Source organism: Theropithecus gelada, chromosome 6, assembly GCF_003255815.1.
Source record: "Theropithecus gelada isolate Dixy chromosome 6, Tgel_1.0, whole genome shotgun sequence".
Lineage (NCBI taxonomy): Eukaryota > Metazoa > Chordata > Mammalia > Primates > Cercopithecidae > Theropithecus > Theropithecus gelada.
Genome location: NC_037673.1, coordinates 84,276,728 through 84,301,235, shown reverse-complemented (window position 1 = coordinate 84,301,235; position 24,508 = coordinate 84,276,728). Strand labels below are relative to the sequence as shown.

Sequence of the window (24,508 nt, the reverse complement as noted above, 5' to 3'; positions counted from 1 at the left end):
TTTATCAATATTAATAATTACCATTTTATCATCATTATTATTTTACATGAACCTTTCTGAACTAGAGCAAACCAACGATCTCATGTGATCTCTCTTCCCCTGACTCCCACCATACCTGTAAATGAAAGGAGAAAAATATATAGCCTGGATGATAATTGTCCATTTTTAATGATATTTACAAATTTCATGGCATATGGTACTTGGTGGTAAGCAGCATATTTTAACCAAATGTTACATTCTAGCCATTGATATCATCTAAGTAAAAGTAGCATTGGTTTTAAAAGGTGTCAAGTAAGAATCAAAGTGTAGAACATTCTTACTTCCTCAGGAAAAGTTACTGAATATATAGCCATGAAATAGTCAAAAGTAAAGTTTTAAGAACGATTCTGAGCTTTGCCTAGAAGCGGAATTCTAAGATGATGACTCTTTTCATTAAGGAGTGTTTATTATTTTAATTTCTTCACTCCACTGTTGGTTTTGGGGATTTTGTTTTTGTTTTGTCTAATTACAAATCCCTCTCCTTTCCCTGAAAGACACGATGAAGCTTTGTTCATCTCTGTACCTCCAGCTGCCAGCTCAATGCCTAGCATATTGTGGACATTCAATATATAGCAACCTACTGATGATCATTAGCATAAATAAAATTTTTAAATATACAGTTTTTCTTTGGTGAGATCTGATGTGTTCTAATAATAAAAGTGAGAATCTTTCAAGTCAGCCAGAGTGAATAAATGTTGTTTTGCATCAAAAATAAATAATTAATTAAATCACAAGGCACAGGAAGCCAAGTAGAAGTATTGCTTGTGGTGCTGGTGGAAAGTAAAGGACTTCCAGAGCAAGGTACAGTATTTTGATTCCTGGAGGAGAGAGAAGAAACCTGTTAGTGCTTTGGCCAGTATTGGGCAAGAGGGATCAACAGGTCTCAAATGAAATGCCTGTGGCCCTGTCTGAATCACCAGAGTATCTTGCTAAAACGCTGATTCTAACTCAGTGGGTATGGGGCAGGGCCCAGGATCCTGTATTTCTGGCCAGGTGATGCTGATGCTGCTGGTGGAGTAGCAAGGATCTAGATTTCCTTTTCCAAACATGTATTTCCTTCTGCATGGAATTTGAAAGTGTGTCTGTAATCTATTTCCTCTTTGTAATTTTATGGAGGGTTAGAAGCGTACTATAAAACAGGTTCTTACAACTGAAATTCAATGAAACTAATTCTTGAAAGGAAGTGTCTTAGGTTTTTCTGGAAGTGTGATATATTAATAAAAGGCCCATCACTACCCAGTGAGGTGGGACTCTGGAATATTTCACTCCTTAGTGGGTGCCCATCACTTGACACTGGCTGCCTGGAGCACACAGTTAAGGAAGATGCTGAGTCCAAGTCCACACATTCAGGAAGTGTAATGCGATTGGTTAGGGGCATGTGCCTTGGGTGCAGAGAGGTAGTGCTAGCCATAACTTTTTCATTATTCTCTTGGTCAAAATAATCAATAGGACATTCTGGGAAAAGACTTAATCAAACTCAGTCATTAAAAGGACTGTAATTAGGTAAATGCCACATACGCGTACAACAGATTAAGTAGACAGATTATATTATTGGAAATATATCCCATTTTATAGCTATTTGGCATATTATCCAGTCGTGTCTCGATGGTATTTAGTGTATTCTGCGCTACTCTGAAATTTAACCACCTGGAAGAAGATATGAATAAGAAAAAAAAAATCTCTGTCAATTATTTCTAAAGGTCATAGAGTTAATGACTAGCTGGGAGGTTAATTAGATTCTGAAAACCTCTTCATATCAATTAAATCTCTTATCTTTATGTTTTAGTAAATAAACTCAGTAACTATTTAGAGCTACTCTTCTAAGGTAAGAAACGTTGTAAACAGTAAAACTACACAATGGGTGTTTGGGTTTTTCCTCACATTAAAAAAAAAAAAAAAAAAATTTATAGCAAGCATGGTGGCTCACACCTGTAATCCCAGCACTTTGGGAGGCTGAGACAGGAGGATTACTTGAGCCTAGGAGTTCAAGAAAGACCAGTCTGGGCAACATACAGAGACCCCAACTCTACAAAAATAAAAATAAATTAGCTGGGTGGTGCATACCTGTACTCCCAGCTACGCAAGAGACTGAGGTCGGAGAACCACCTGAGCATGAGAGGTTGAGGCTCCAGTGAGCCATGATCATGCCACTGTACCCAGCCTGAGTGACACAGCAAGACTCTATCTCAAAAAAAAAAGTATTACAAAAAAGTAGATATATGAATTAATAATAGTAACATTTTAATAATGGTAACTTATTTTATAATTTCTGAATTAGATACTTTATTTTTCAAAAATAAAAGCGTGCATATTACTATTTAATCATAAACAAGTTCCATCACTATGATGTCAAGGAGGAAACCATTTCATAGAAAAATAGACCAAAGTTACCCTATGAATTAGCTACTACTAATCTAAAGCCAACTTCACTCTCAGTTACTATTTCAATAGGACAGAAGTTTATTGATTGACTCTGTGGTTAGTTCCAGAAACCCAACCCTTTTCAAAGTTACTGTACACATTTGTAAATAAATGGTATATTTAGCATCTATACTATGACAATTATAAACTCATTTCTGTCATGTGAATTTTCTTTAGGTAATATAACCAGACCAGATCAAAAGACATAGATCTGCATTAATCTGTAAAGTAGCCTAGCCACGTGTGGCTATATAAATACAAATATAATTTAAATTACATAAAATTAAAAGTTCAGTTTTTCAGTCTCACTATCCACATTTCAAGTGCTTAATAGCAAGATGTGACTAGTGGCTTCCAAATATAATTGTCCATTATGAAAGAAACCCTCTGTTGAACAGTAAATGATGAAACTGGTGAATCTAGTGCTCTCTTTCATTCAAATCACTGGCATGGGCTGGGCGAGGTGGCTCATGCCTGTAATCTCAGCACTTTGGGAGGCCGAGGCAGGCAGATCATTTGAGGTCAGGAGTTCAAGACCAGCCTGGCCAACATGGTGAAACCCCATCTCTACTAAAAATACAAAAAAAAAAAAAAAATTAGCCAGGCGTGATGGCACACGCCTGTAACCTCAGCTATTTGGGAGGATGAAGCAGGAGAATTGCTTAAGCCCAGTAGGTGGAGGTTGCAGTAACCTGAGATTGCGCCACTGCACTCCAGCACTCCAGTCTGGGCAACAGAGTGAGACACCGTCTCAAAAATAAATAAATAACTAAATAAATAAATAACTGGCATGATGGTTAACAGATACAGCCCAATAAAGGGTACATAAACTGGAGAGGTTACACCTGGCTACTTCACCTTTCATTCCTGCAGCGGGCATTTATGACGTGCCCACTGTGCGCCAGTCAGGACCTGAGCCAAGGCAGAGAAACCCAGCAAGAAAAGTTGAATCACTCAGTCAGCATTTACTCCAAGGAACAGAATATTTGTTAAAGTCTATGTGATTTTGTGGAGAAAGACGAGAAAACGGAGGGATCACTGAAGCCGGAATTGCCCTAAGAAGAGAAAATGGAAAAGGGAGAAGAAAAATGAGTAGTAAGGACGTAGAAATAAGCTAGGTCCCTTGTGAACTTTTCCAACACGAAAGAAAAGATCGTGCATGCACACGGTTTTGATTTTTCTTAATTAGTATGTGTGGAATTTTATCTTCATCCAGGCTTCATGATTGGTTTTCCTTAACTGTAGTTGTTCTGAATTAATTTCATGTGGAGGAAAAGAAAGCTACATAGTGATTTCCCTAAAGAATATCGTTGAAGCATTGTTATGAGAGGTCGTCTTTTAAATTTTACTTCTAGGATATAGGATTTTAAAAGCTCCACAAATTTGAAGGAAAGATGGATATCAAAAATTCAGTTCCAGTTATAGCAACATCACAGACTCTCATTCTCTAACGGAGGGCGAGTTATGTAATCTTGCCGGGCTTTAGGTTCCTCCTGAGTTAATGTTGTCTGCCCTGAGCTCCTCACAGGGCTGTCATGAAGATTGCAGGTTATAACAGATGTCAGAGCCCATTGTCAACTCTTAAGTTTTAAAAGTTAGTTTTATTTTCAAAGTCAAGAGAAAAAGTTCAGAGAAGAAAAAATGCTAACCAAAAGAGAGAGAAGACACAAATTCTTAATTTGCGATTGCATAGTTTATGTTAATAAGTATATTACTTATAAATATTGAATTATTATATAAGTAACTGCAGCATTTTACCTAAATTAAGAAGATCTAACAAAGGTCAACGAATTGATTTTTTTTCTTTTCCACAAGTATTTATGAAGTGTATGTGCAAAGTATGGTATTCACGACCCTCCAGGGCCAGTAGCAGTCTATGGTGGACAGAATATACACAGTATTTGTTCTCTCATTCAGTAGATATTGATGGACATGAAGATCATTGCTAAGCATTCTGCCAGTTACTGGTGATGCATCTGTGATTATGATACCCAATGATCTGAACCATAATAAGATACAGACAAAGTACAGTGGGCTAACAGAGGAGAAGGAAAGCAATTACAACTGTGGGCACCTGAAAAATCTTACTGTAGACTTCAGGTGAAGGTATGGCCTTGAATAAGTAGAATAATTTGATATACTAAGCCAACCTGAGAACAATTTTTCCCATTTAAACTAAAAGTAAGACTGATAAATGTAATTATATGTGGACATTAAATGCATATATGTGTATATATATACATACATGTATGTAGTATGTATATGTAGCAGCCTTTTTTTTGGTTGTTTTTTGTTGGCACTGGATTTTTTAATGTACAGTTTTTCTATAAACAGATGGTTATAGTTTCTAGATAAATTCCATAGAATACAAATGTTATAAAGATGCAGTCAATTTAATTGCCTTTAAGCTTAATAAAAGTTTCAACCTTAAAGTTGCATCCCACATCCTTAGTTTAACTTTACAGATGAGATTTTTTTTTCCCCTCTCTAAATTCTAAAACATGATACATCTGGCTGAGAGTCTGGAAAATTGTTACATGCCTGTGCAACATTCTTACAACCTAATCAGTTCTTCAACTTTTCTCGCAGTTTAATCATTGGAGAATGTTCTTTGTTTTTGTAGTCACTGTTTCACATAGTAACAGCTTGTTGTATTTTGGTCTGTTTGCCAGAGGGTAGGTTTATTTTTAAAACCCTGAACTCTGAATTTTTCTTTATTTTTCCAAGATTGAAAGCAGCTGAAATGCCTGGAGTTACAGGTTGAAGGCTGCTTCACAATATGTGGAGGAAGCTTCTTTCCCTCCTCCCTTTGTGTGTGTGTGTGTGTGTTTTTTAATTTTTCCCTAACAAATGTCTTCTAACTGGTAGTTGTCTAAAAATAGAAAACTGCTTAACTAAAAATAGCCTGGCTCTCAGTCGTGCCAAGGAAAATGGAGAGGAATAGGCGTGGAATAGAAGGCTGAGTAATCCAGTTCTATTCATTCAGAGAAACCTTTGAGAATGCAGGCGATGATAAAGTGCCCTCAAAAAACCACAGGCCCGACTCTCTCTTCAGACTTCTAGGTGCCAATAAACATTTTAGCCCCAGGATACTTTTTTTTTTTTTTCCTCATAGGTTGTAAACATTTTCTGAAAGACAAGGCTTTGTTTCAGGGAACCTGACAAACTGCCATAAATAACTGACTTTCCTAAGGTCTTAAAAATTCATATTTGTAAGATGTATTTTAAAAGAGAATCTTAAATGAAAGTATTGTAAAATAATGTACATCGTGTAATAATTAACAGAGGAAACTCTGTTATAATAAAAACCACTTAACTGCTTGCAATTAAACTCAAAACTTTAAGGAGTTTCACAGCAAGAAAATTATTCCTGTGACTCATTGTAGCTTAAGAGAGCAGCTGACTCATTTTAGTTTAGCTCCCTGAGACATGAAATTCTCTTGTTCAGTCTGTATCCCCTTAACATGCCAATATTTAGTCTCTTTCTTACAATTATTTTTTTCACTCAAGCAGATTTTTACTTTTAAACTTTAAAATGATGTAGAAACTACTTCGAAAAATAGCATTTCTAGAGTAGGATGGCTTTTAGTTTCAATAAATGGAATTCTGAGTAAGTCATAAAAAATACGTGTGTATACATATATATATATATACCAGTTTTGCAATGGGAATGCTTTTTTTCCCCCCTATTTTGTTTTGCTTAAGTAATCTGTAAACCAGGTCAAACATAGCAACAGGGTGTGGAAATGTCAGCACAGTTCATAGGGTTATACGAGTCTGAGCATTGTTATGTTCAGTTCCTGTAATGCTGCTGGTGATAAGACTCTTGAGACAAAAGACGATAATTGATGGAAAGAGGCTTAAATCATTGCTAGAAGAATCAAGGTCCTTGTATCTGTGTACATCGACTCTTCTGGTCTCCTTCCGTCTTGTAAAGCATTTTGTCGTCTTGCATGTTGGCCCCCTACTGCTCTTTGTAATGGATGCAGACCACAAGTGATTCCTTTATGCAGCATACAGGGTGTAATTGTGTCTGTGTGGTGTATTAGTAATTACCAAGCTGAATTCCCATATTGTATCTTTACTGCAGGCATGGAAAAATAGGCATACAACCCTGCAAAACCATTTTCAACCTAGATAGTGAGCCACTTAGAGCTGTATTCCAGGGACAAAGCCTTTTATTTGAATACTTTTTAAACAAAATTTTCATTGTTGAGTCATTTGTGCCATGCAGGGTAAATTCATTTTGGGAAATTATTACCTTTGATATTATATTATTCATTTCTGACTCTTCAGCAAAGTCTTTGTAATATGGAAAACATTGGCTCTTTTTAACTGCTGAAATAAAAAAATAATATTGTTAGATGTAATAGTGATATGAGCTATGGTAACTATGCTAAGCTATCATACAGAAAGAATACTATGTGAATTACTACATATAATAGATTTTATAACATTTATAAACATGAAATAATATAGTTATTTTAGTAGCATTTTTATCTTAAACAGTTATATTTTATACATAATTTAGCGATATTGGCTCAAGCATTGTTAAACTTCAGAAAAAGCTGACAAAAAATTTTGTTACAGTAAACAGATATAAATTAATTATTAATTTATTTGCTATAAAATTTGCATCCATCCTTTATGTATTATGTAGCTGATATTGATTTGACTACCTCCAAATCATTGTGGATTTGAAATGTCCACGGTATTATCTGTAATAGAAGCCAAAATAATGCAAGCAGCTTGGCTTAAACAAAAGAAAGTATGCTTATTCTATGCATGAAATGCTTATAATGACAGTTAAAAACTATTAAATAGAAGTACAAAGAAATTAATACAGCAATTTCATTATTGATTTTCAATGCAGTTAGACTTATATTGCAAATTATTCATTAAAGCATTCAAGATTCTCGTTATATTTTTACCTTCATATCTGAAAGTGGTCTTTCAGTATGTATATCTTAAAAATTTGCTTCCACTTTTATCTGTAGATTTTGTTATTCAAGCAATAATTATTAAATTCTTAGGATATACAGAACTTTATATGGATGCCAGGAGAAATACAAGTTTGGAAGACATTGTCTGTGACCTCACAAAACTTACAGTCCAATTAAGGTAGAAAATACATGTGGGAATCAACTGGACAAAACAACATAATGAGAACTATGGGATATTTAGGGGGAGGCAACATAGCACAGTGTTGAGGAGCATCAGTTCTGGAGATAAACTGCCTGAGTTCTATATGTCCTTGGGCAAATTACTTAGACTTTCTGTTTTATTTTTTATTTTTATTTATTTATTTTGAGATGGAGTTTCACTCTTGTTGCCCAGGCTGGAGTTTGGCAATGGCGCGATCTCAGCTCACTGCAACCTCCACCTCCTGGGTTCAAGCAGTTCTTCGTCAGCCTCCTGAGTAGCTGGGATTACAGGCATGCGCCACCATGCCTGGCTAATTTTTTTTTTTTTTTTTTTTTTTTTTGTATTTTTAGTAGAGACAGGGTTTCTTCATGTTGGTCAGGCTGCTCTTGAACTCTCGACTTCAGGTGATCCACTTGCCTCAGCCTCCCAAAGTGCTGGGATTACAGGTGTGAACCACCACACCTGGCCAACTGTCTGTTTCTTAATCCCATCATTTGTAAATAGAGGTTAATAATACTACCTTCTGCTTAGCTGTTATGAGAATTAAATGAATGAACATTTATAAAATGCTTAGAACAGAGTCTGACACTTGCTAAGGTTTACGATAATGATAATGATGACAATGATGGCAGTGCTGCTCCTGGTAACATATCATCAAGCAATAAGTGGTAGGAAGAAGTTTAAAAAGTCAGGACAGGCAGCCATGATTGGTAGTCATTTTTAGGCTCAAACAAGTCAAATTCAGAAAGATGGATATCAATTGATGAAAAAGATGTGGGCAAACCTTTCAAAAGACCAAGTGTGCAAAGAGTCACAAAGAAAAGAAACAAGGGCATGAAAAACATTAGCTTGATATGAAGAGAATATTCACATAAAGAAAAAGATATAAGGAAGATGGCAATGAAAATGGGAAGAAGAGACAGGGAAATCAAGCACTCTAAATATTTGATGTGGAATTAGATGTGATTCAGTTGGCATCAGAAAGACAGTCCGTGGTCTCAAGCAGTAAATTAGCATAATGACAACCAATTCTTGAGAGAGGTTCCACTGGAAAAGACAGAAACAGTTGTGAAAAGTAGAAGTGCCAAAATATTTTACTTTTTATAAGTATGTATATGTGTGTGTGCTAAAAAGCCTGAAGGCTTTCACCATACTTATATTTTTATTTCATAGGACAAGTTGCTTCGGAAATATGCTTATAATTTTAGTTTGCACTAATAAGATGCACATGCATTTCTGTGAGGACTATTTATCACATACAGTGTGTTAAAAAAGCAAATTATAGAGGCCTCAGGAGGTTTCTTTGTTGTGTTTGTTGTTGTTTTTGTTTTGCCATTTTATTTTATTTTATTTTATTTTATTTTATTTTATTTTATTTTATTTTATTTTATTTTATTTTATTTTATTTTATTTTATTTTATTTTATTTTATTTTATTTTATTTTATTTTATTTTATTTTATTTTATTTTATTTTATTTTATTTTATTTTATTTTATTTTATTTTATTTTATTTTATTTTATTTTATTTTATTTTATTTTATTTTATTTTATTTTATTTTATTTTATTTTATTTTATTTTATTTTATTTTATTTTATTTTATTTTATTTTATTTTATTTTATTTTATTTTATTTTATTTTATTTTATTTTATTTTATTTTATTTTATTTTATTTTATTTTATTTTATTTTATTTTATTTTATTTTATTTTATTTTATTTTATTTTATTTTATTTTATTTTATTTTATTTTATTTTATTTTATTTTATTTTATTTTTGAGATGATTTCGTGCCCATCATCCAGGCTGGAATGCAGTGACACAGCCTTGGATTACTGCAACCTCCAATTCCTGGGCTCAAGTGATTCTCCTGCCTCAGCTTCCCAAGTGGCTGGGACCACAGGCACATACCACCACATCCAGCGAATTTTTGTATTTTTTGTAGAGACAGGGTTTTGCCATGTTGCCCAAGCTGGTCCCGAATACCTGGGCTCAAGTGATCCTCCCGCTTCAGCCTCTCAAGTACTTGGATTAGAGCACTGAGCCACTGTGCCTGGCCTAGGAGGTTTATTTTAAACTATATAAGCTTCTTTACAGTAAATTGAAAAATAAATCAAGATCTATAAATTTGTAAGTTCCTAATGAAGTAGTGCACTGTTTAATTTTTAGACAGTCTTGCTAGGTTGCACGAGCTGGTCTCAAACTCCTTCCTCAGGACATGTACACTTTTAATGACCGCATAAACAGGTCAGGATTCTGAATACAATACTGTCAAATATGAAAACTCTGCCCTTAAACTTTCACATCCATATAATAAAAGTCCTGCCCTTTCATAATAAAGACAGTGTGGTGCTGGAAGAGGGACAGACACACATTTCAGCATCAGACAAACCTGGTTTCTGCCACTTTCATAAACTCTGTGATCTTGGGCAACATTCTGAATGTCCACCAAGCTTCAGCTTCTGAAGCAGTAAAACAGGAATAATAAAACTCACTTTTGGTCTTCCTGTAAGAATTAACTTATGTATCTATACAGTCATTAGCACATAATGCTCATACAACTGGTATTTATTTTCCTGCTATTCCTTTTTGCATATGTAAATTTAGGCAAAAATTTTAAACTTTCACTTGTATATACACACACACACACACTTTGGACACTGAAATCTTCAGTGTATTTGGTGCTTACATTTAAATAAAATGTCCCATTTTATAAATTATCATATAATGCATTTATGTATCTTGTGTAATAACATTATGAAATTCTTCGGAAATAAGGTCCTCACTACACAGATTTTTAAACTAGGGAAAGGGTAGAAAAAGGAAAAAACTAGGAGTCAAAAGTAATTCTATTAAGTCCAGTCAAAACAGAGTTGAAAAAAATAGTAAGTGGAACTCTGCCAAATAGAGGGCCTTGCCCAAGTTCTCTTAGTGGACTCTGGTAGATAGTATTAGGATATAATTTATTTCCTGATATCCCCTTTGAACTACTTTGTATCCAAGGAAGAGGAGTTAGACAATGAGAGAGAAAGTGAGAAAATGAGAGAGATGTAGGGTGAAAGAGAAGGGGGTAGGTTGATTGAGATTTCAAGACAATGGAAGTAATTAGCAAGGCTAACACAAGTGTGCCTGTGCTGCCAGTTTCTTTTCTGACACAAAAATAGATAATTGATTTCATTAAAATATTAGTCAGTCAACAATGCTTAGTGTGATAATATTGTTAACAGTGAAATATATATGTCGTGCGTTGCTTCTAGGGTGAAACTTTAAGTATCTTTGCCCTGGCTCCCTCAGTATTTTCATGGCAGTGAGGATCCATACTCTTGGAAATAAGCCAGGAACACTCTAATGTATTACACATGTGGCTTAGTTCCAGGTGAACAGGTGTTTTAAATATTCTAATCACATACCCACAATGTATATCACTACTGGGAAAAGGATATCATTTTTAATCCTCTGGTGTTTGTTCTGAGCCACACCTTTTTCACACTGTGAAGATTTTCAAGATGAACTGTGATTTGGGGAGGGATGGCCATCTGAGCTCAACTTTAACTGATAGGAGGTACAACAAATTTATAGTTCTGAACTCTGCACCTGGAGTCTGGCTACTGAGATCAAACCACTTGCTGACCAGCATAAAAATAAATAGGAAAATATTTCAGTGTTTTCCACAATTGCGTTTTTACAAATACAAGAGATTTTATTTATATTAAAGAAAACTGTAGTTTTTTGTTTGTTGTTGTTATTGTTTTTTTGTTTTGTTTTGTTTTGTTTTTTGTTTTGTTTTTTTGAGATGGAGTCTCACTCTATCACCCAGGCTAGAGTGCGATGGCACGATCTCGGCTCACTGCAGCCTCTGCCTCTTAAGTTCAAATGATTCTCCTGCCTCAGCCTCCCAAGTAGCTGAGATTACAGGCTCCTGCCACCATGCGCAGCTAATTTTTTTGTATTTTTAGTAGAGAGGGGGTTTCACCATGTTGGCCAGGCTGGTCTCAAACTCCTGACCTCGAGTGAACCACCCACCTTGGCCTCCCAAAGTGCTGGGTTTGTAGGTGTGAGACATGAGGCACCATGCCTGGTCTGCAAATTCTTATATTATGATTAGAGGAAGAAATTTGTTTTCCATTAGAAACTACCATTAAGTTTGCAAGCGTTGTAACATAAAAAAAAACAAAACAACAAAAAACCTCACTTTACTGAGGCCCAAGTTACTATATTGAAACACTACTTTCTGGGGGGAAAAAGATAAAATCTACTCAAAAGTACATCTAACCAGAAATAATTCTGAAGAATCTTTCAAATGTTCTGCTTCATGCTATACACGCGTGTGCACACACACACACCCCTACATATATTCACATATACATGCAGTTAATGTGAGACTGGCAGTTTCCAGCACAAAATATATAGCCCCCATTTCACTGTGCACAAGTTCCTGTGTCAGATCAACAAAACTTTCATTGATTTCTGTCTATCTGGTTGGCTTTGACAATAATGTAATGCAATCGGGGAGGGAGAGTTTCTAACTTCTCCCAGCCACCTGCCTTAACCTCATGCTTCATCTCAGTATAGACTGGATTCCATTGGTTAGTCGATAGTGTACATTACCTCATGGAGCCGGCTTTGAACTATGTTTTGCTTCCTTTTAATGGTACTGTTTCCCCTCATCGTTTAACAGTGATCTTTTAAAAAGAAGTGTGATTCTATTCAGAATGATGGTGATGGCTGTTTGAGACATTTTAAAGCTATTAGGTGGTTAATATGTGGTTAATATTATTTATTCAACAGAAAATGGACTTTAAGCGCATGTAAAAAGCCAAGCATCATAATTGTAAATTCTTTTAAAAGTTATACAACTTTATTTAGTTTCAATTTTCCAAAAGTCCAGTTTCCCATCTGGGAGACATGGGTATTGGCCCGGCTGTGGGAAACCTCCAGAGAAAACAGGGGAGCTCCGCTACTGCGGAAGCAGAGTCAGTGACTGTGGGTGGCATTTTCTCCGCTGAGTCAGGTCCTGCCAGCCCTACCCCAGGCTTCTACCAACAGTGCGGATTTTCTGGCAAGATGCAAAACCCAAGTCTTTGTGGTTCTTGAAGCTCTCCTGCAGTTTCTCCTTTTCCTTGGTACTTTGGGAAATTTTCACTTTAGAAGATCACATCTTGCTGTGTCTTCCTCGCAACTGTTGAAAAATTTGGGAAGTTTAGCAGTCATTTATTTTATTTTTCCTCTTATCTGGCCTATGAAGTAACTTGGTGTTATGTGCGTGTTTTTCAACAAACAGGAAAGGGAAGAGATTATGTACCCATGATTTTGAAAATATTTTTTATACAGCATACAATATTTCTCCATGATCCCTCACTTTGCCCAGGGAGAAACAATAGTTTCTTCATAAAAGCATACATTTTTATCTTTTCTCCAATCTATTCCCTCAACCCAAGAGAAAATGTAGTCTTGTAGTTACCAGCCTTTGTATCCCCCATCTGCTCAAGCAAATTGAAGAGAAGAGGCAAGCGGTTGGCTTCTGCATCTGAAGAATATAGGCGCCAAAATAATAAAGTGGACCTTTTTGTTAGTCACAGAGACTTAAGGTTCCTGCTAGTATTACTCTAATCATTGCGATAAACCTGTGCTTCATTTTATTTGTAATCATTTGTAATAAATAAATCATTTATTACAATCATTTGTAATAAACCTGTGCAGATAGGTACATTCTGTATGTTATTGGGAAGGACTTCCTTCCTAGGCTTAGGAATGTTAGGAGTTTAAAAATTTAGCAGCTGGGCACAGTGGCTCACGCCTGTAATCCCAGCACTTTGGGAGGCTAAGGCAGGCGTATCACAAGGTCAGGAGATCGAGACCATCCTGGCTAACATGGTGAAACCCTATCTCTACTAAAAATACAAAAACAAAATTAGCCAGACATGGTGGCAGGCGTCCAGCTACTCAGGAGGCTGAGGAGGGAGAATGGCGTGAACCCGGGAGGCGAAGCTCGCAGTGAGCCGAGATCGCACCACTGCACTCCAGCGTGGGTGACAGAGGGAGACTCCATCAAAAGGAAGGAAGAAAGGAAGGGAAAGAGGGAGGAAGGGAGGGAGGGAGGAAGGAAGGAAGGAAAAATTTAGCACCCTTTCTTTTCCTTGGGGCTTCAACAACCTATGCTTCATTATAACTAGATAGATAGTACCTAAATATTGGTGAAGGGCCTTCCCATCTATTCAGTTGATATTATAGAAAAATGATAGGAAAAACATTTTAGATAATTTTTTTATCAGAAAATGAATTTCGTTACAAATACATCCCTTTATGAAGAAATAAGATTTGTCAGGCATTTCACGAATTTCAGCTGAGAGTAAGTGTTCAAAGGATACACAGACATGGTTTAGGCAATGCTTGTTGTTAAACAACCTTGCAGAGGCAGAATAATTTGATAGCTAAGAGGGAAAATTCTGGAGCTCATGCATGGGTTCATAGACTTGGTTCCACCACTCACTAACTTTGTAAACTTCAACAAGTTCTTGAACCACTGGTGTGCCTCTTTTTTTTATTCATCTGTAGATTGGCAGTCATTGTGGAAGAGTAGATTGTGACAATTAAAAAGACCCATGCAAAGCCATGGGCTCAGTCCCTGGCACATGTACATGCTCAGGAAATGGTAGGTGTTATTGCTGAGGAATGGATTCAATTAAAATATTAAGAAAATTAATATTTTGATAGTGATGGAAGACTGGTTTAATTTCCTCTTCATGCCATAGGAGAGGAAATGTTGTTTTTATAATTACCTAATGAAGAATCTGGAAGAAATGACTTTGCAAGTGATACCCTTAAGCTCACCACTGAACTAACAAAATCACTGAGATTTTGTAAGTTATGGAAATTGAAATACCTAATTTTAAAAATCAGGTTTGCAGTACATTTCCACGGATAAGTTATTGAAGCGATCATGACTACAAAAACAGGCAGCCAGGAGGCCAGGTCCACAGAGTCTGTTCGGAGAAGGCTGTCTGGGGCCACAGGACAGAGTGCGCCATGGGGCTGGCAGCCTGCACTTGGCCTTGCTGAGTTAGACAACAGGTGCCGAGCCACTGCCAGGTGTGGATATCAGGATGAACAAAATTGCTGATGGCCTGTGATAAAGCTTTATGTTAGATCATAAAGTGCTGAGCCCAGATGATGAGAGACCAGTTCACATAGCAAGGGAAAACTTGATGTGTTCACTGGATTATTTTTTCCCTCCCTCTCTTTCACACAATCTTCAAATTCTCTCTTTTTCACTCATTTTTGTTCCTTCCCTCTCTCCCTCCCTCCCTTTCTTTCCTCTCTCCCTTCTAGTATTTTTCTGTCTATTTATAACCTCTGTCTCTCATTCTTGGTATTCTTGTTTTTAAACATTTTCTAAGTAGAATGACAGTTACTGGAGGATGGAAGGGGTTGAAGTTACCAGAGGCTGGAAGTGGTTGATGAGGGCAGGAATGAGGAGTTGTTGATCAAAGGGTACAAAGTTTCAGATAAACAGGGGGAATAGGTTTTGAGAGCTACTGCAGAGCAGGGTGGCTATGGTCAATAATAATGTATTTATATTTCAAAATAAGAGAATAAATTTCAAATGTCTTACCATAAAAATTAAGTAAGAGAGGTCATAGATATGTGAGGTAGATTTAATCATGCCACATTGTATACACATAACAAAATGGCACATTATACCCTATAGATGTATACAAGTATTGTTTGTCAATTTAAAATAATATTACTAATAATGTTTTTAATTATAGGGAAATGTTCATCATAACAGTTAACAAATTCATTAATGAAATTTATCTTAACAATTTTATAAATACCAAATGATCACCAAAATAAAAGTAGAAGAGGCATTTGATGCAATTCAGTTTTCTATTAATAAAAATTCTTAATAGACTAGGAATAGAAAGAAATTTCCTTAAGTTTATGAAATGTATCAACAAAAAGCATTCATAGTAAGTATATAATGGTGGAACATTTGGTTCATTCCTTTTAAAGTTATTAATGAGATAAATATGCCCCCATCCCTGCTTTAAGTCATATTGAGGGCCTAGTCAATGGAACGAAATGAGATAAAGAAATAAAATGTATGTAAATCACACACACAAAATTTCTCTCTATACCTTTTCATTTTTCAGTTCTCAATGTCACTCTAGCTTTTATAGCATCACATGAAATCCAAGGTGACAATGTCCACCTAAGAATATTATCATCTGCATAATATATGCAGCCATGGGAAATAAGATTTTGTGAACTAAAAATTGGTCCATAATTCTGGACTGTGGATTCATATATAGATAGCATTCAGAGCATAAGGAAAATAAATTGAGACGAGTTTGATTTTAATTATTAGTTAATTTAATTTGGAAACATAAATTTTGAAAAAAATTAACCTGATAAAATAAAATAACTTAGCCTTGATTAGCATACAGTATCAATAATAGTACACTTTCCAAAATATTTCTTATGAATTATATTTTATTTGTAAGTATTTAATCTAGAAGGAAGGATCTGTTTGCCATAACGCAATGTATATTAGGAATTTTCAGATTGTATTTATTCATGGCTCATGTCCTCTTCGAGCAATTACACTCAATTCATAATTGCCTACACTAGTGAAAAAGGATCCTTCACATTAGTGCCATAAAACAGCAGGAACTACAATGTGAGTCCAGACAGCAACCCCCAATAACAAATGAGCCAGGAAACTAGCAGGCAAGTCCCAGTGGAAAGCTGAGCAGAAGACCCTAACTCTGAAATGCTACTGGCAGTTTTGATGTCGGTCCTAGAAATAACTCTGATTATTTTTCTGGTACCAACTGGAAATAATTATATTGTTAGGTAAGCAAATAAAGGCCCTCTAATTAGCAAACTTGAAATTTACATTAATTTATGAAATTCTCGGGACCCAGTACTCTGCCAGGTCCTAAGGCTATCCAGACACATGGCACAGACCTGCCCTCAAGGAGCACAGCCTTGTGTGGAACAGAGGCAGGCACACAGTGGCATTGCAGCATGCCGAACTACGACAGGACTGCAGGAAAGATGAGATTAAATAAAGAAAGCCAGTGGAATGATGTCAGTGTGTTTGGTAAATGCAGCAGAAGCCTTGAGAAAGTGCCTGAGAATTGTGAAGCACATTTATTTTTAAGCACCTGAAGCTCTTATCAAACAGTCCTATCAAACTTTCTTTCATCAGACACCTACCCAAGTCAACGGAATGTAAAATCCACCACTTATTACAAATTCACATACTAGGTGAGTGGTAATGAGATAACAACTACAGAGGATAAATGGAATCGATTCTCTCCATCTCTACAAGTAATCTATAATGTGACAGGAGAGCTAAGAGGTAGAAACTTACTTTGGAAGGCCAAAGTGGGCAGATCACGATGTCAGGAGATCGAGACCATCCTGGCTAACACTGTGAAACCCCGTCTCTATTAAAAATACAAAAAATTAGCCAGGCGTGATGGGAGAATGGCGTGAACCCGGGAGGCAGAGCTTGCAGTGAGCCGAGATTGCACCACTGCACTCCAGTCTGGGCTACAGAGCAAGACTCCATCTCAGAGAAAAAAAAAGAAAGAGGTAGAAACTTATTTGCATTTTAAGTTTACTGCTATGAGTTTTGGAGATTTGGTCTGTGAGACTTTCTTAATGCATGATGTAGTTGTGGGTAGATAGAAGTTTGTTCCCTGACCAATTGACAACATCCTATAAATCTAACAACTTCTACCTCCTGGTCAACTGTTGAACCTGCAAGGAGCCTTTTCCCCAGATCTCTGACTTCCAGTTGGCCTTTCTGCCTCTTGTTCACTAGGGAGTACATGCTGGTTTCCTGTCCTTATGCCAAGTCTGACGAAGCCCCAGGATGTCTATCTGCTGGCTTAACTGGCCCTGGATCAGCAACTGTCCCCTGACCAGCAACCGTCTACCCATTGTACCTTTCACTGCCTCTGTTAAGCAGGAGATTTGCCAGGACATGAACCAATACAATGAAAATACTAATACTGCATTAGCCAAGTCCCAGGAGAGATTTTACATGGAAAGGGACAAGTAATATACCAGTAAGACTACAGACCAAGACTACTCACCTTTTACAGACCTGGCAAACCTGACTAAAAGGCGAGAGAGGTTTGGTTTTCAAGGGGGAATGTTTGCATTCCTAGCCACTAGCTTTTGCTTAGTCGCCTGAGCTTCTCCATTATATATCATCAGGCTGTCCTTACCATTATTCCCCTGTAGGACTCCTATCCAGAAAAGTTAACCAATTTGTAGCAACATTCTACTGTCGGATATGCTACTAGTTGCCAAGGATGGAAAGTCACCAGGAGACTTCCTGTCTGCAAGAATCTTATAATCTAGAAAATGATATAAAAGCAAGAAAACAGATAGCAACAATGTGAAATAAATGTTAATTGCATAGCTCTAAGGAAGAATAAAAGAGACATTAATTCTATTAACTCTCTCTTCCATGTGATTTTTTCCTTTTATAATTTAAGTTTATGTACAAGGATGGGGGACAGTGGGGTTAAGGGGTGGGTGTTGCTAGGGGTAGAATCAGCATATATGTACAGCATGTATACAAACCTAGTAAGTGCCCTCTATGTGTTTTCAGATTTCATTGTAATTCCATTTTAAAAAAGAACCTCTGTTGCTACAGCCTTGAATTCCATTATTCTTTTATCGACAATAACAATATTTATTGAGTGTCATCCATGTGCTGGGAACATTCAAGATGCTGTGGATACAGAGGTGAAAAAGACAAAGATTTTGCTCTTATAGAACTTTGTTCTAATACATTGAGACTCTTCTCTCCCCAGGCAGCCACTGGCGGCTGTGACTTACGTATTGTGTTCCCACAATCGCAGTGATGCTCTGCACTCCTGATACTTCACTTTCTCTAAAATATCAGAACAATATGGGTATTGAGCAGTGAGTGTTAACAGTTGTCAATGTTAGTCTCTGGGATGGCGTGTCACAAGCTCAGGCAAAACCCTCAATTAGCATCTAAGTAAGTCTTCACAGGGCATATTAACTGGGGACATAGAATATAAGAGACCCTCCCCACTCATTGCTGTCGGATCACTACAGAATAACCGAAACCAAAGTGAAAATTTTCAAGAGTGAATGATTTATAGCCACTCCTTGAAGAGCAGGCTGGTTTATTAGGAAGAGGGAGAAATCAATTTTACAAAGATTTGAATGTCAGGTATTATGTGGGAAGAAGTTGAGGATGCCATAAATGAAATCTGTGTTCACAATCCAGAATTGGTCCTTGAAAAATCTCTCTACCCGCCATTTAAGAAATTGAAGAATAGAAATAACTTGCAGTATTTTTGGTGCCGTACCAAATCGAACAGTGTTATTGGTGATGTTGGCCCTGTGACTTAAGACATGAAAACCACAACAGCGAGAATGTTCCCCATCAGGACAAGGGCCAGCCCAGGAGAAAAGTGGGCCAGGGTCAAGCCCATTAGATGTCTTTACCTCTCTTCAGCCTGGCAGAGACCCAGGTTGGGAGACATGAATTAAAGGAAACAGTTCAGTCTTTATCTTGGGAGTTCCTGACTGTCTGAAATAAGGATTTTGATATCTTAAGTTCTCAGGTATGATCAAAATAGTCATGACACAAGTCAATCAGTTGCCAACCTCAAGTCTTTATTTTGCAATGCCCTTATGGAAAGTTCTGTGTGTACTCTCCTTTTCTGATAAGCTGGTAATAAACTGGAGATCCCAACTGACAGAGATTCTTTAAAGTACATCAGGGGTAATGTCCTTGTTTTGGAGGGAAGACGTAGAAATAGAGAAGAGAATAAACTAAGGTGTCTATTGCAGTAAGTTTGGTTCTCAAAATGTTTGTGTCTTCCTGGCAGTAACAGAGCAGCAGCAGCCACAGATGACTTGGAAGCCCATCATGCCCCAGACTCTGAGCAGGTCTAAACACAGAGAAATCCCATCTTTTGTGACCCAGATACAATAGTCTGTGTCACCTCCTCCATTCCCTCAACTCCCACAGGGATGTCCTTTGCAGCAATCATGAAGTCATTCCAGAGATTGCTTTAACCTACCAGAACTTGTACTCCTTACATTTTGAGGTAATAATCTTATTAAAACAAATAAATAGTACTGTCACTCTACAAGACCACCCAACTCATTTCAATTAGTCTGTCACTGTTAGAAAGTATGGTTGTCAAGTTTGTTTGCTTATTCATTTATCCAGTGAACCGTAACTGAGAATCTTGGTTGAGCCCACACATATTAACCAAGCCCTGTGTCAGGGACCAGAGATGCCCATTTTTCACAGAACTCACTACCTGGTGGTGAAGCAGACATGTTTAACAATAAATTACAATATACCACATATAAAAACAAAGAGGTCAAGGACTGTACAGGTACAGAGAAGGAAGTCCCTGAGTGCCTTCTACAAGCGTTAGGACAAAGCTTCACCAAGTAAGTGAGGGCATTAGGTAATAGGATGTCCTAGGACAATTAAGGTTTGTGTAACTGAGAAGAGGAGTGTATCAGGATATTCTAGCAAGGCTTGAATGACGTATATCAAAGCAGTGTTTCTAAAGGATCGAGCCGACTTGGCAAATGACATGAAATTTCCCCCTTGGCCAAAACCCAGCAATATAGTTTGGCTGTATCCTCACCCAAATCTCACCTTGAATTGTTATAGTCCCCACGTGTCATGGGAGGGACCCAGTGGGAAGTAATTAAATCTTGGGGATGGATCGTTCCCATGCTGTTCTCATGATAGTGAATAAGTCTCATGAGATGTGATGGTTTTATGAATGGGGGTTCCCCTGCACAAGCTCTCTTGCCTGCTGCCACGTAGGACATGCCTTTGCTTCTCCTCTGCCTTCTTCCATGATTACGAGGCCTCCCCAGCCATGTGAAACTATGAGCCATTAAACCTATTTTTCTTTATAAATTACTCAGTCTTGGTATGTCTTTATTAGCAATGTGAGAACGAGCTAATAACACACAGTATGCTGGAGACAAGAGTAAATGAGCCTAGAGGAAGGTGGAGGGTTTGTAAGGAGAACAGCCATACAATTAGATGTGCATTTTAATTAGTCCCTGCCAGAAGTATGAAGGAAGATTGACTGGAACGTGGGAGTCCAAAAACAAACAGACAAAGCACAGGAGACCAAATAGAAAGAATAATGATAAGTGAGTCAAGAAATTATGGAATCAAGGGTGATTTCTGGTTTTTCAGCTTGAACAAGTACGTTGTGACATTTGCTAGGAAGGGAAAGATGAGAGAGAAATGGATGAAAGGATAGGCTGGAATCCAGAAAATAAATGGGAAAAGAAGTGATATAATAGAAGAGATCATGGGAAATCCTGTAGAAATGAGGAAATGCGGTGACTCAAAAGATAGCTCAGAAGTGACTGGTGAATGCAAAGATGTAGGCTGTAAGCTACTCATTTCAAAGGGCTAATCATGCATAGACTCAAATTGAATAAAAAGGCATTTACAACTAGGAAATAAAAATAGTGATTTGACTTACTTTGATGACCCAGGATAACGTCTACATATTTTGTTAAAATAAGTCATTAATGGTTTATAAAAGATGCTCCAACATGTTATTTGCAAAGCACCAGTGCCTCAAGATACAGCCTTTTTGTCCCTGTAATCCATTTGCAAGTAAAATGCCATAGTCTAAAATGGTTACTATGTGAAGTTACAGTTATTATACATTGTATACTTTCAAAAAACCTGCTCCATGTTCTTTATTAATTTACTCCTTTCCTCTCTCAACCTTTGTTTAATTTATAGTTTTGTCTTGTATTATCCTTCCTTATTTAAGAAATCACTAACGTTGCCCATTCTTCAAACAACCTACAGTTTGATTCTGTGCATTCCAGCCTTTCTTTTCTTAACTTGCATTATAAAGATTATTAGGATAGATTCGACACAGTGGCCCATGCCTGTAATCCCAGCACTTTAGGAGGCTTAGGTGGGTGGATTACATGAGGTCAAGAGTTCAAGACCAGCCTGGACAACATTGTGAGACCCCATCTCTACCAAAAAATACAAAAATTAGCCATGTGTGATGGCACACACCTGTAATTCCAGCTACTTGGGAGGCTGAGGTGGGAAGATCACTTGAACCCAGAAGGCAGAGGTTGCAGGGAGCTGAGATCGCACCACTGCACTCCAGCCTGGGCGACAGAGCAAGATTCCGCCTAACAACAACAACTATAGATATAGATATAGATATAGAGATAGATATATAGAGATAGGATTGACTGCATATACTATCATGCATTTCAATCATTATATATTAAATGTTCTCTCTTTAATATTTCGCTTCGCATCTCTGCTGGATTGAGGATCTCAGGGATTGTTTTACAGCTAACGTGTGCCAGACTTCCCCATCTCAGTCCCATTCTAGGCCAACTCATGATGCATGCTCTGTCCAGGTTCCAAGAGAGGTTTGGCGGAAGAATCCTTATAAACACCAAATCCTTGATCTGTCCTGAGGAAGCCTGAATCATCTGATTGGCCCCAGAATCACCCTGATTTTCCATGAATTCCCTCAGGCAAAGGTTGGCCCAGAATAAGAGCAATGTGAAAAGCCCAGGAGAATAGTGGAGCAGTAGACTAGCATCCAAGAATGGGGGAAAATGATGAACTTTGCCCAAGAATTTGAAAGCATGCTCAATTCAGATTTATAGTATCTGACTCACATTCACAAATTTCCCTGTGCTCTTTCCTACAAAGGTTTTGTTTTTCCTTTTCTAACCTTTACCTTCTGCCTAAAATATCACTCCCTTTTTTCTCTTTCCATGCTGAAAATTCTGTGCCCTCTTTCAGCTAACCTTTTGATTACTGAGATTATATGCTTACAACTTTCCGGCATTAAAGATTTCATTGACTGCTCAGTTTTTCTGAGGGTCTCCATTTAGATCAGTACCCCCAAATTTTAAGCCTTCAATAATGTAAAATTTGTGAGCTATAATGTTTCATACATGTACAAATTATGCCTACATTGCACTGCTTTCTAACTTAAAAACTGTACATTTCAAAAAACAGTAAATTTGTGAGTTATTAAGAGGGAATAAAAACACCGAGCTTTAACATAGTGTGAAATGGTAACATGAATGGAAAAAAAAGAAATTCCTGTTGCAAAATACTGTACCAAGACTAATTTTCATCTCTCTAACATTTGAATATTCTTTTCTGTTCTATTCGTCTATTCATTTAAGTTTGTCATGAGTGCCGCAAATATCTAGTACGTTCCAACCACTTGCCAGGCCTTGTGCTGAGTTCTGGTGATACAAGATGACAAACTATTCCTAACCTCTAGTAGCTCATGGTAGCAGGAAGAAAAACATATAAACAAATCATCTCTATCAAATGTCCAGAAAAATCATCTTAGCATCCGGAGGACCACAGGCAGCACCTGACATATAGTAGCAGTAAATATGTACCAAGGGGTCTGGATCCTAGTACGTACGGCCTTTGCCTTCAGCCAGCCAGACAGCCTCAGGCAAGCCAAGAAACCTCCACATACATTAACACTGAAGTGGAAATGTGTGTTCCATTCATTTAGCTAGCATTTATTGAGCACCTACAGTAGGTCAGCCTGCTCTGTGGTGAAACTCCAAAGTGAATAAAGCAAAGTGCTTTGTTAAGGACCTCTCAATCTAGCAGAGGGAGAAAAACACATAAATAGTCAATAATATGTGATTAAGACTATAATGGGAAAATGTGCAGAATAAAATGAGTGCATAAATGAAGGAGAAACTGATTCAGCCCTGGTGATCAGAAAGTCTAAAGAGAGGAGACAATGTATCAGCTGCTCTTTGAAGGAGGAACAGATACTGGTGGGCTCATTCCTGAAGGAGAGCCCAGCTTGAGCAGGGATGCAGAAGGAAAGGCATGCAGCATATGCACCATTATTCCTCACCCGCTGTGGGCAAGAGGAAGGGCCAGATGATGCTTGGTGTTCTCATCCAGACTAGAGTATCAATAATTAGCACGATTTGAATGTTTATGTCAAATAATTTGTGGCCCTTAGAACAGAGTTGGTGGATATTTCCTTGTGTTCAATACATGAAAAGGCTGTCAGATCTTTAATTAGTGTGTCTGAGTTCCATTATTTGAAGATGAAAATGATTCAGTGAAAAAAATTTCAGCTCCAGTATTAAGATTGTCTTTTGAGGAAGCATATAAAAATAAAAACAATGACAATCTCCAACTCTATCCATCCCTTCCCCAGTAGAAGTTGATATCTGGCCACAATGAGCATTAATAAATAACCTAGAGGAATACAGTACTGTATGGTTTTATATTTCCATCTTTTTATGAAAATTTTTACAAGTGAATAATTTTTGGTAAAATCTAATTTTTTTGTACTCTGTATTGGAAATGATTTGCTTGCCTAATTAAAGTTTACCTGCTGATTATACTAAGTTTAATATATTAATGTATTTAATATATTAATTCATTTCTAGAATAAGAACAAAGAAAAGGGACTATGGTACTATAGGGAGAGATAGTATAGACAATGCTTACAGTTTGTGGAGAAATTTCTTGACATCTAATCTTCCCCCAGCCTAAGGCAAAAACCATACAATATTATAAGTCAGGTCAGAGCTTTTTAGTTTTAAATTTGTATTGGCTGCTTTCCTAACACATAAGCGCACAAAACAGTATCTGACACATAGTAGGTTTTCAATAATCATTTGCCAAATAAATGTTAAATGAAGTAAGTCACTGGGCTCAGTCCTCAAACCACCTCTCCGTAGATACTAAAGGGTCAGGAAGCAGCAGCAGCATGAGTACCAGCACACCAATATGGAAACACTTTTAGGAAATATTCTTAGAAACTCCATTTATAGGCAGTATTCATTTCAACTGCACTTCCTATTCC

At 37.0% G+C, this 24,508-nt stretch overlaps 1 protein-coding gene across 27 annotated transcripts in view; it reads left to right on the top strand.

The window, feature by feature from the left end:
• The window catches only part of MEF2C (myocyte enhancer factor 2C), a 183,620-nt gene that overhangs the window by 111,993 nt on the left and 47,119 nt on the right, over nucleotides 1-24,508 (top strand). For 2 of the 27 annotated variants that reach the window (XM_025387124.1, XM_025387123.1), the window contains exon 1: nucleotides 5,867-6,070. The exons of 24 other annotated variants lie outside the window; for them this stretch is intronic. The gene's annotated coding sequence lies outside the window, so the exon portion shown is untranslated. Of the gene's footprint in view, nucleotides 1-5,866; nucleotides 6,071-24,508 lie in introns of those variants that run through there. One more of the 27 variants, XM_025387125.1, reaches the window with a different exon arrangement.